This window comes from Triplophysa rosa, linkage group LG25, assembly GCF_024868665.1.
Source record: "Triplophysa rosa linkage group LG25, Trosa_1v2, whole genome shotgun sequence".
Lineage (NCBI taxonomy): Eukaryota > Metazoa > Chordata > Actinopteri > Cypriniformes > Nemacheilidae > Triplophysa > Triplophysa rosa.
In genome coordinates, this window is record NC_079914.1 from 5605596 (window position 1) to 5618011 (window position 12416).

Consider the following 12416-nt stretch of genomic DNA (forward strand, 5'->3'; position numbering starts at 1 on the left):
AAAAAAGAAGCACAAGGCCAGTCATCACTGCCATTATAGATTTGAAAATGAAGCAGGAAAGGTGACGCATCTGCACTCAAATGCAGAATATTTATTGTTAGTTAAAGACAAAAATATGTTCAGTGAGTCAGTGATTTAAACTCACCGCTTTTTGGATTCTTGCTATCAGAACTTTAATGAAGTTTGTGTGAAGCGATATGAAGAATCCCACTTTTATGCCTTTTTTCTCCATTAGGTGTAAATAACATGTTTATGTGAAGATATAAAAGATAACTCAGTGTTTTATCAGCCCATATGTTCTACCAATAACTTGGAATTTAGTGACATATTTAGTGTTATATTTAATGCTTGACTTGATCGGCTGTTACAATGTTACAAAAAAGTTGTCTGTAAGTTTACTGTGATATTTTAATTGTCTAGGATTGTCTAGGATGAAGCAATTAATGTGTGATAACATAACTTTGTTTGTATCTGTGTACAGTTTGTACAAGCATTTTATAACACTTATGTGGAAAGGTGCTGACCAGAAACCATGCAAATGTCCACACCACCTTGCCATAGACAAAGGTGTTACCGAATGTCTTTACCATACAGACAGCTTTTGTCAATATTTAGTTGTTTAAATACCAATGCGAGGTCTTTTAAAGCACTTTTAAGGCAGTTTTCAGCTACATGGTACATTAAACACTAGTTATTGTGTAATGATTACCTTAATGAGACATTAATATATCTATAGAAAATGAGTTCATATTAAAAACCAAACCTGTCTCACAGCCGTTTGTGATATACTGTAGTCATTGTGAAATGTAGAATCTATTGATTTATATTCATGGACAGAAATGTACAGCACGACTTTCTGTATCAATACAGTGTGTGTACATACAGCATACATTCATATATTTATAACCCGATATCAGGTGAAGTCGGATATATTTTACAAGATGGCTAAGCTCCCTCTTATCCCTTACCCCTTGCTGATCGACTGGAGATAACAGAACTACTTTTCATACTTTATTGGATCAATGCAAATAATATGAACAAACATTCAACGCAGAAAAGGGCTGTTAATGTACATCCAGATGGTTGTTATCACAGTAAAATCACCATTAAAGGGTTTGTTTTGCATCTCTGCATATCTGGAAATAAGAAACCTCATGTTGGCCACTTGGCCAATCAGACGCAGGTATTAAAGAACATTGTGCTGTTGGCTTTACAGTTCTCTACTCATGTAAACAAAAAGAGATTCAGAGAAAGTTTAAAACAAAGGTTTCAATACGAGAATATCTGCTTACATTTTACAATATAGTAATTTTCAAAGCATTGTGTCATGCAAGCCGCTTGTGTCTTGAGTCTTTGCATTTACACACGTTAACCAGCAGATTATGGCGTTATTATAATGACAAATGTCGCAAGCGCATTATTACAAGGCGAGAGCGCATTCTTGTAATACTTTCTTGCCCGCTGTGGAAGGCTATCCCTGATTTGGTTGACTACTTTTGACAGCCTATAACGCCTGGAACACACAGGAGGACCTCTCGAGAGCAAGAGTACCAACGGATTCGTGGACGCACGCATTTTGAGTGCGCACACGCTCACTGAGCGAGAGGAGAGAAAATTCATAAGAGAGCAGCGTATAATTGAAAGCACGCGTCCAGTTTTGTGCATGAGCAAAGGAAATCGGCGTGCGAGCGGAGAGATTACAAGAATGCGCTCTCGCCTTGTAATAATGCGCTCGCGACATTTGTCATTATAATAATGCCACAGCAGATGTCCTCCACGTGCCGTGTTTCAGCCTATCCTCGCTCATTTGACCACATAAAGTCACAGGCAGTGTTGCCAGATTGGGCAGATAACGCTCAATTGGGATTCTTTTGAACGGGTTAGACCGGAGAAAAATGCATTGGGAGGGTGGACAAAATTTGGGCTGCTTATGAAATTAAAAACCTGCGCAATCTCGTCCTAGACAGCTGCTGGACTTGCTCAATTTTGCATTATGTGCTCTGCAATAAACAGCCTACTTTATGAAAGACATAACGTTACTGTAGTTCTGTCAGATGTTAAGGCAACTCTCAAAGGTAAGCGCATTTTTGTTGCTGCTGTTCTTTTAATTTCTATCATATTAGTATGTTTCAATGGATTGCACATTTTTAGGCTGCCTTGGTGTGTGCATGAAGGTCATGAACGAGTGTAAAATGACTACTCGTTGCTTTCTTTTTTTGCATAGTTATGTATGTGTTTTTTTAGGGTTCAAGTCATTGGTTAATTTATTGATTGTCACTTTAAAGTGCATATTTTCTAACTCTATTTAATGAATTTGCTATGTTTGATCTGTTTTCCTGGTTTCTATTATATTTTTTCATCTTTTCATACTTCGTTTTAAGAAGATAAAATTGTCATTATCATCATTGATTGACATTGGAATAAATTTCTATCAGATTATTTTGCCAGTTCAAATTTTGGGCTGGTTTTTGTTGGAGTGGGCAGGTTTTAGTGAGCCTTTCGGCTGGAAATTGTCCACCCAAGTGGCAATACACAGGATTGCGTGTGTGTGTGTGCATCAGGTTATTAGAGAAGTGTGAACTAAATTACGACTTCCGAAGCACTGGTCTATAGCGGACATGCAGTTTAAGAAGTGTATCTTTACGTCTGTCATTTGCTGACATGTGAGATTTGGAATGGGTGATGCATGTGGGCTTACCTTCATATGCCGATGCAAGTCTACATCACTGAAAGACAAGGTGAAGGCAAATTAAAATGCAATGTATGTTTGAAAGTACTTATAGAGCAGTCAAGAAAATATGAAAACACAAGCATTTGGCTGAATATGATAAATAAACTTTTAAATCAGGAACACACTGAAACCGGAGCATCTCTATCTTGAGAGCACTATACAGTATGTTTTGCTCATTTGAAGTCAATTCACAGCGCTTCAGATAATGCATTGTCTGCACAAGCATCGCTTACATAAATTTAACTACATTTTACCACTTACCTGTAGTACACAATCCAACACGCAACCTGTCTGATCTGAGTATGAAAAAAATATATATAAAGTTATTTACTTCATATCCTTGCAGTGAAGACCTCTATTGCTCAGTTGCTTTGTGTAAGAAAATATAGCCTAGTATATTCAATTAGACACTCAAAAACAAAACATAAGAAAATGGTGAGGATAAAATGAAGAAAAGGTGATTCAACGTATACTTTGTGCGTGTAAAGTTTGGATCTAAAGCAAACTGTTTAACAACAAAACAATTAAAACCTTGTTTAAACTAAAAGTAAACAGAAACACTTACTGTAGGATGGAATGTCTACTTCTTGAGTTTCCTTGCTACACAATCAGATGTCCAACACAAATTAATAAAAGAGGTTTGACGCTGAAAAGAACTCAGAGTCTGCTCTATATGTCAGTAAATCTTAGAATAGTGTCTAGGTGTTAAGGGGTTGCCACAGTTTAACACTAACCACTAAAACAGATGTGCAAAGACAACTCTTAATAACAGGATGTGTGAGATTTGACTGTTCTAAATGTTCTAAAGAATATCAGTTTAGAATCATATAAACAATTATGTTATAAGGTATACCTTTGATAGAATCACTTTTATTTTTAATCTAAAAAAAAAACAGAAAAAATATTTGAAAACCTTATGCAAACTTATTTTATGATACAACCTGGAGGCATGATATAAAAAAACATTCATGAAATGAACATGAGTACATTCAATTTAAGGATTCTTGCTGTTCAATCAAAATCTGCTTTATGTGTTTTAAGGAATCACCCAACTGCCTGCTGTGATGCTATGAACACAGCAATAAAGATGTTTTTTTTTCTTCACCCTTGGTTGGTGGACGCACTGGCATCTTCTCAGACAGAAGGAAAACAGTCAGGATAGGGGGAACATCATGGACACCATTTAAAGACACGCTCCATGCAGTTAGGAAAAACATGCGCTTTAATTATACAGTGTTGTAGACACAGTTTGAAGAATGGATACTCAGATTTTTTTTCATTTTTCAGAAACATGAACGCTGGAAGGTAACCGCTCAACACTTGTGCACACATACAAACATTTATTTGGTCAAGCCATTTTCATGGATGCCCCTGTACAATTAGACACGTGTGAGAATGGTTTAAGTTTTAAACAAAACAGGTAATGATGAATAAAGCGGATATGTTCAGAATGCTAGTGGAAAGTTGTTTTCTGATTAGTTAGAGATATAGCGAGATTATAGTTTGTCATTAACCCTATTAGATGCATTGGACACTCTAGCAACACACAGGAGCCCCACAGCTCGATTCGTCATGCATTGCTTCATGTGATTTACAGCTGTCATGTGGGGACAGAGCTGTCTGAAACAAGAGGTTTCTCTGTATAATGTCAGGAATGCGGTCTTTCCTCCAACGTAAGTTTTACCACAGCTTTATCACACCTATATACTTATATATAGAATGCTTTATTTAATTACTTATTCATTCCTTGCTTTGTTTGTTTACGTATTCATTATTTATTTAATCACTTATATAACCAATTCTTTCTTTAATCACTTATTCGCGATTTATTGCTTTTATTTACTTATTCATGCCTTTATTTATCACGCATAAGATACGTGTCAACATCATAAAAACATGTCCAAACATGATCTCCGGAGAAGAGAGAAAAATGCTCGGTAACCGTACGGGCAAAAGTTCAAGAGTTCAACTCCAGACGTGGGCAATCCCTCACGACGTGGACAGATACTGTCAAAGGCCAAAAGTTCAACACAAAGGGGGGCAGTCCCTCACAATGGGGCGGGTATGGTCAAAGGTCAACGCAAAGGGGGGGCCCTCCAACGTGGGTGGTCCGGAAGTAATTCAACCCCCTCCCCCCCGAAAAGGTCAATGACCCCATCAATCATACCTGTCAATCATTTTGACACTATGTCCCCCATATATACTACTCAAACACNCGCACCCACCCACACACACACACACGCACACGCACACGCACACACACACACACACACACACACACACGCTTTGGTTGACTATCCCCGTGGGGATAGTCCATAGGCGTAGTGTTTTTTATACTGTACAAACTGTATATTCTATCCCCTATCCCTAACCCAACCCCTAAACCTAAAGATCATAGAACACTTTTTGCATTTTTAGATTTGTAAAAAATATTGTTCTGTACAATTTATTAGCTTTTGTGCACATGAGGACCTCAATTTTGGTCCCCATGGTGACACGAGTCCCCATGTGTTGGTGTGTATTCAGGTTTAGGTCCCCACCGGGATATACAAACATGAACACACACACAAGTAGTATATATGGGGGACATAGTGTCAAAATGATTGACAGGTATGATTGATGGGGTCATTGACCTTTGCGAGGAGGGGGAGGGGTTGAATTACTTCCGGACCACCCACGTTGCGAGGGACCGCCCCTTTGCGTTGACCTTTGACCGATCCGCCCCATTGTGAGGGACTGCCCCCCTTTGTGTTGAACTTTTGGCCTTTGACAGTATCTGTCCACGTCGTGAGGGATTGCCCACGTCTGGAGTTGAACTCTTGAACTTTTCCCGTACGGTTACCGAGCATTTTTCTCTCTTCTCCGGAGATCATGTTTGGACATGTTTTGATGTTGACACGTATCTTATGCGTGAATAAATAAAGGCATGTAATAAATAAAAACAATAAATCGGCAATAAGTGATTAAAGAAAGAATTGGTTATATAAGTGATAAATAAATAATAATAGAAATAAAAAAGCAATAATGTATAAGTAAATAAACAAATAAACAAGAAGATGAATAAGTAATACATGAATAAAGCACGAATAAGTAAGTAAATAAACAATGAATAAGTAAGCATTCAATATATATATATATATATATATATAGTGGATGTGATAAAGCTGTGGTAAAACTTACGTTGGAGGAAAGACCGCATTCCTGACATTATACAGAGAAACCTCTTGTTTCAGACAGCTCTGTCCCCACATGACAGCTGTAAATCACATGAAGCAAAGCATGACGAATCGAGCTGTGGGGCTCCTGTGTGTTGCTAGAGTGTCCAATGCATCTATATAGGGTTAATGACAAACTATAATCTCGCTATATCTCTAACTAATCAGAAAACAACTTTCCACTAGCATTCTGAACATATCCGCTTTATTCATCATTACCTGTTTTGTTAAAACTTAAACCATTCTCACACGTGTCTAATTGTACAGGGGCATCCATGAAAATGGCTTGACCAAATAAATGTTTGTATGTGTGCACAAGTGTTGAGCGGTTACCTTCCAGCGTTCATGTTTCTGAAAAATGAAAAAAAATCTGAGTATCCATTCTTCAAACTGTGTCTACAACACTGTATAATTAAAGCGCATGTTTTTCCTAACTGCATGGAGCGTGTCTTTAAATGGTGTCCATGATGTTCCCCCTATCCTGACTGTTTTCCTTCTGTCTGAAAGATGCCAGTGCGTCCACCAACCAAGGGTGAAGAAAAAAAAACATCTTTATTGCTAGTGTTCATAGCATCACAGCAGGCAGTTGGGTGATTCCTTAAAACACATAAAGCAGATTTTGATTGAACAGCAAGAATCCTTAAATTGAATGTACGTCATGTTCATTTCATGAATGTTTTTTTATATCATGCCTCCAGGTTGTATCATAAAATAAGTCTGCATAAGGTTTTCAAAATATTTTTTTTTTTTTTTAGATTAAAAATAAAAGTGATTCTATCAAAGGTATACCTTATAACATAATTGTTTATATGATTCTAAACTGATATTCTTTAGAACATTTAGAACAGTCAAATCTCACACATCCTGTTATTAAGAGTTGTCTTTGCACATCTGTTTTAGTGGTTAGTGTTAAACTGTGGCAACCCCTTAACACCTAGACACTATTCTAAGATTTACTGACATATAGAGCAGACTCTGAGTTCTTTTCAGCGTCAAACCTCTTTTATTAATTTGTGTTGGACATCTGATTGTGTAGCAAGGAAACTCAAGAAGTAGACATTCCATCCTACAGTAAGTGTTTCTGTTTACTTTTAGTTTAAACAAGGTTTTAATTGTTGTTGTTGTTAAACAGTTTGCTTTAGATCCAAACTTTACACGCACAAAGTATACGTTGAATCACCTTTTCTTCATTTTATCCTCACCATTTTCTTATGTTTTGTTTTTGAGTGTCTATTGAATATACTAGGCTATATTTTCTTACACAAAGCAACTGAGCAATAGAGGTCTTCACTGCAAGGATATGAAGTAAATAGCTTTATATATTTTTTTCATACTCAGATCAGACAGGTTGCGTGTTGGATTGTGTACTACAGGTAAGTGGTAAAATGTAGTTAAATTTAGGTAACATGCTTGTGCAGACAATGCATTATCTGAAGCGCTGTGAATTGACTTCAAATGAGCAAAACATACTGTATAGTGCTCTCAAGATAGAGATGCTCCGGTTTCAGTGTGTTCCTGATTTAAAAGTTTATTTATCATATTCAGCCAAATGCTTGTGTTTTCATATTTTCTTGACTGCTCTATAAGTACTTTCAAACATACATTGCATTTTAATTTGCCTTCACCTTGTCTTTCAGTGATGTAGACTTGCATCGGCATATGAAGGTAAGCCCACATGCATCACCCATTCCAAATCTCACATGTCAGCAAATGACAGACGTAAAGATACACTTCTTAAACTGCATGTCCGCTATAGACCAGTGCTTCGGAAGTCGTAATTTAGTTCACACTTCTCTAATAACCTGATGTGTGAATATAATTACTATGATACCCTATTTGTCTTAATGAACAGATTTACCTTAAGAGCAAATGATTAAATCCTAATACCAGTGGTGGACAGTAACGAAGTAAATTTGCATGAGTACTGTACTTAAGTACACTTTTTGAGTATCTGTACTTTACTTGAGTATTATTTTTTCTGAGTACTTGTACTTTAACTTCACTACATTTCAAAGACAAATATCATACTTTTTACTCCACTACATTTATAAAAAGGTCCAAAAGTAGAAAAGGGTTTCTATGCAGTGGGGTTTCCTGTGTGCGCAATTTATCTGGCTTGCGATCTGCCAGGACCTTTCACTGTTGCCAAGTATTTCAGTTTTTTTATGCTCGCCGTTTTCCGGCAAGCTTTGAATGGCCATTTGGCAGTTTTTTAACGCAAATCTGGCAACTCTGGGATCTGCCCGCTAAACTAATGTAAACGTAGGCGCTGCTACACCATTGATAGCGCTCTAAAAAGGAAAATAGAACAATAAAAGACGAAAAGGCACATGTTAAAGTGTGGTGTAATCATCTGTGGGTTACGATCAGTCAAAGATCATAGAAACATTGTCATGAAAATTTATTTATTTATTTATTCAGTTATTTATTAGATATTATTTATTATAATGATCTTGCTTGGTCTATAAACACCATGCACTGTGCTGTGTTTTACCTTTCTGTGTTTTTCTTATTTGCTCCTGTAAAGCTGCTTTGGAACAATGCACATTGTGAAAAGCGCTATATAAATAAAATTGAATTGAATTGAATGAAAATGATCGGCATAACGGCTAAACGGTAAATAAGCATCACATACACCTTGAGCATACGGTGCGTGTTAACTTCTGATCTGCTGCTATATCATTTAAAGCGATTTGGAAAATGAATGATGTTTTTACTGAAGTAACTATAGTTGAAGTATTCCTGTTGAAATAAAAACAATAGAACCCTGCCCAAAATACAACATAAAATGTAATGGATTTAATGGTTATAATGGGAATTGTACTATGGATACTTGTTGTCTACTTGTATGTGATGGATTCTATTGTGGGATGGTAAATCCTATTGGAATAAAACCCAAAACACACTACAAAGAGGAATTTAATTTAAAAATCTCATTCTAATTCAAAAATTCATTGTTTTTTTCATGCGTGCGTGTCTGTGTGTTTGTCCGTGTGTGTGTGTCAGGGTTGTACAAAATTCAGAATTTAATTGAGAATGACCCCTAAATTCCAATTAAATTCTTGAATTAGAATTTTAATTGATATTGCAAACAGGAATTAAAATTGCAGGAAGTAGAATTGGAATTCCATAAAATTCAAAGAAATTTATGATATATAATTAAGGAGTATTTAACAATGAAGCTTTAGAGTATATATTACATATGATTACTGTCATGATTCTGCCGCATCATGTCATGTTTCTTCATTGTTCCTGCCCTCTTGTTTCCTCGTTAGGGCTCGTTATGATTTCATGCCCCACACCTGTCCCCTCTTGATTTTGATCCCTTATAATGCCCTTGTGTTTTCTGTCCTGTGCTGGTTCATTGTCACTTGTTGCATGTGGTGAGTTCCTGTCTTGTCAGTGTAGTGTAGTGTAGTGTAGTGTAGTGTAGTGTAGTGTAGTGTAGTGTAGTGTAATACAGTATATGGTAAATGTTATTTTTTAGTCCTGTCTACTTTAGTTAGTTCGTGTTCCTGTTTATCTGTCATGTTTATATCTTTGTTATTTTACTACCTCATGGGTTTTTGTTTTGTTTTATTATTAAAGTCTTGTTAACCCCTTACCTGCTGTCTGCGTTTGGGTCCTCTGTCCTTGCACCTCACCAACCATGACAGAATGAACCAGCCATAAATGGACCCAGCAGACCGAGGGATCGAAGCGGGAGGGGTCTAAGCCGCCGGACTCCCTTCCAGGGTTGAGGCCGCCGGGCTCCCCTCCAGAGTCTGGACCGCCGGACTCCCTTCCGGGGTCGAGACCGCCGGAACCCCTGTCCGGGGTCGAGACCGCTGGGCTCCCTTCCAGGGTTGAGGTCGTCAGGTTCCCCTCCAGGGTCGAGACCGCCGGTGCCCTGTTCCCGCCACAGATCCCTGCCGGCATCCCAGCTGGTACCCAGACCTGTCGAGTCGACACCCTGTCCTGTCCTGCCGTTGATCCAGCTTGTGTCCGAGAGCGCTGCCCAGCCGCCAGAGAGCGCTGCCCAGCCACCAACATCCAGCCCTGTCTTGTCGACACCCAGTCCTGCCCAGCCAGTGACTCAGCCGGTCTCCCAGCGGGTGACTCAGCCGGTTTCCCAGCCGGCCTCCCAGCCGGTGACTCAACCGGCCTCCCAGTCCAGTGCAGCCAGCCGTTCCAGTCCAGTGCAGCCGCTCATCCAGTCCGGTCCAGCCTCCAGAGAGCGCAGCATCCAGTCCGTGTCCGCCGGCATCCATTCCGTGTCCACTGGCATTCAGTCCGGTGCAGCCAGAATCCAGTCCGGCATCCCCAGCTTTCCCCTTGTTTGGACTACCCCTTGGACTCTTGTGCCTCCCCCCCTTGGACTCTTGTGTTCCCTTCCCTCGGACTCTTGTGCTCCCCCCTCCAATTTTTTATGGTTATTGTTTTATCATGTTGCCCTGTTTTTTGCCATTGTCACAGTCTGTCTTGTCTTGTTTGTGCCTTGAGGAGCATCAGGTTGCTGCTCCTTAAGGAGGGGCTTCTGTCATGATTCTGCCGCATGTCATGTTTCTCTTGGCCTAGTGGTGGGATCATGACAGAACCCCATGTTTTATGTGGAGAGAGACTATTTTGGGACTTATGGCTCGCCATACTCTTTCTCCGGTCTTGTCATGTTCCTGCCCTCTTGTTTCCTTGTTAGGGCTCGTTATGATTTCATTCCCCACACCTGTCCCCTCTTGATTTTGATCCCTTATAATGCCCTTGTGTTTTCTGTCATGTGCTGGTTCATTGTCACTCGTTGCATGTGACGAGTTCCTGTCTTGTCAGTTTAGTGTAGTGTAGTCTAGTCTTTTGTAATATATGGTAAATGTTATTTTTTTAGTCCTGTCTAGTTTAGTTAGTCCATGTTCCTGTTTATATCTTTGTTATTTTACTCCCTCGTGGGTTTTTGTTTTGTATTATTATTATTAAAGTCTTGTCAATCCCTTACCCGCTGTCCTTGCACCTCACCAACCGTGACAGATTACAACATGAATTTCATACAGATATTATTGTATTTACTCAATACTTTATTATAGTAAATAGGCCTATTTTTTTTACCACAAATTAACATTAAAAACGTAGTCTATAAAACAGATCATTAAAATTGTAATAACTTTCAAATTGTGGAAAATGATACGATCGCACTTCTTTTCCCAGAATACCTTGCTTTATCCAAGTCTTCTAAACGGTTGACCAAACCTAGCTGTACTTGCATGTAAACATCTGGCCATACCTGCTTCCTCTGCACCTGTTGAGAGGATATTTAGTGTTGCAGGCAGGATATTCAGACTAGAACGATGCCGCCTCAATGACAAAACATTTGAGGAACTGTTGACCATTAGATGCAACAACGTTACCCTGTAAAGTACTTTAATAAATTATAATTGCATTTACCAAAACATTGTTTCATTTGATTACTTTGAAATGAAAATAGTGCTAATTATTCAACATTAAGGGAATGTATGTCATGGCTCTGCTTCCTTAGTCATGTTTTTCTTGGTCCTGTAGCAGAGCCATGGCAAAGTCTTTGGTTATGTGTGGAGAGAAACATATTATTGTCCGTTTGACAATAATATACGTTCTCTCCAGTGTCTTGTCATTGGCCCCTTTCCTCTCGTTTCATCGTTATTCTTCCCCTGAGTGTTTAATGTCTCACACCTGCCCCATGTCGTTATCCCTCGTTTGTGTTTCCCTATATATACCCTCTTGTTTCTTTGTCCTGTGCTCTTGTATTGCGTGTGTATGTACTACGTTGTGTATGTGAATCGTGCCAGTCGTTGTTCCTGTGTTCCTGTTTCTATAACCCAGTCCTGTCTTAGTAAGTGTTAGTTTAGTTTCTTTCAAAGTGTTGTCTAGTTTATTGTTTAGGTAGTCTTGGTCTTGTTGCTCGTTTTATTATTTTGTTATCTTTTCGTTCACCCCCTCGCGGGTGTTTTTGTTTCTTTGTATTTATAATAAAGTCTTGTTTGTTAACCCCTTCACTGCCGTTGCCTGCGCTTGGGTTCTTCCATCTACCATCCGTGACAGAATACAAGAGCCAAATTCAGAACCCAGCGGGCAGCAAGATGGACGGCACGGCGTCGTCCTCACGGTCCGCTCAAGCCCGCTTGCTGCTAGGTTTCCGCCAGGGGAACTACGGGAATCGGGAGTTCACCGGGGCATTCTCGGCGGTGGCTGAGAGGGCTGAGTTCAACGAGGCAGAGTTGAAGACGATATTCAACTGCTGCCTCACTCAGCGCCTCACCCTGTCTGAGAAGAGGCTGCTGGGTCCCCTAGGGTTCGCGGCAATGGTCAGGTTCGTGGCCAACCGGGACGATCCCGGGGGTGGGGTTCCACGTGGGACTTCCACCTCGCGGTCGATCACGCCGGAGGGCCTCGACCTGACTGCCGCTGCCCGGGGGGACTCGGTACCCTCCGGCTTGAGCTCCACGGTCCCCGTTCACTCTGGTGGC

At 39.6% G+C, this 12416-nt stretch overlaps 1 long non-coding RNA gene across 1 annotated transcript; it reads left to right on the forward strand.

Annotated features, from left to right (window-relative positions):
• The first annotated feature begins 3937 nt into the window (after positions 1–3937).
• On the forward strand, positions 3938–4814 carry LOC130549256 (uncharacterized). The gene is made up of 3 exons (XR_008962150.1): positions 3938–4036; positions 4329–4404; positions 4605–4814. It is a non-coding gene; the product is annotated as an uncharacterized LOC130549256 (long non-coding RNA).
• The last annotated feature ends 7602 nt before the right edge of the window (positions 4815–12416 follow it).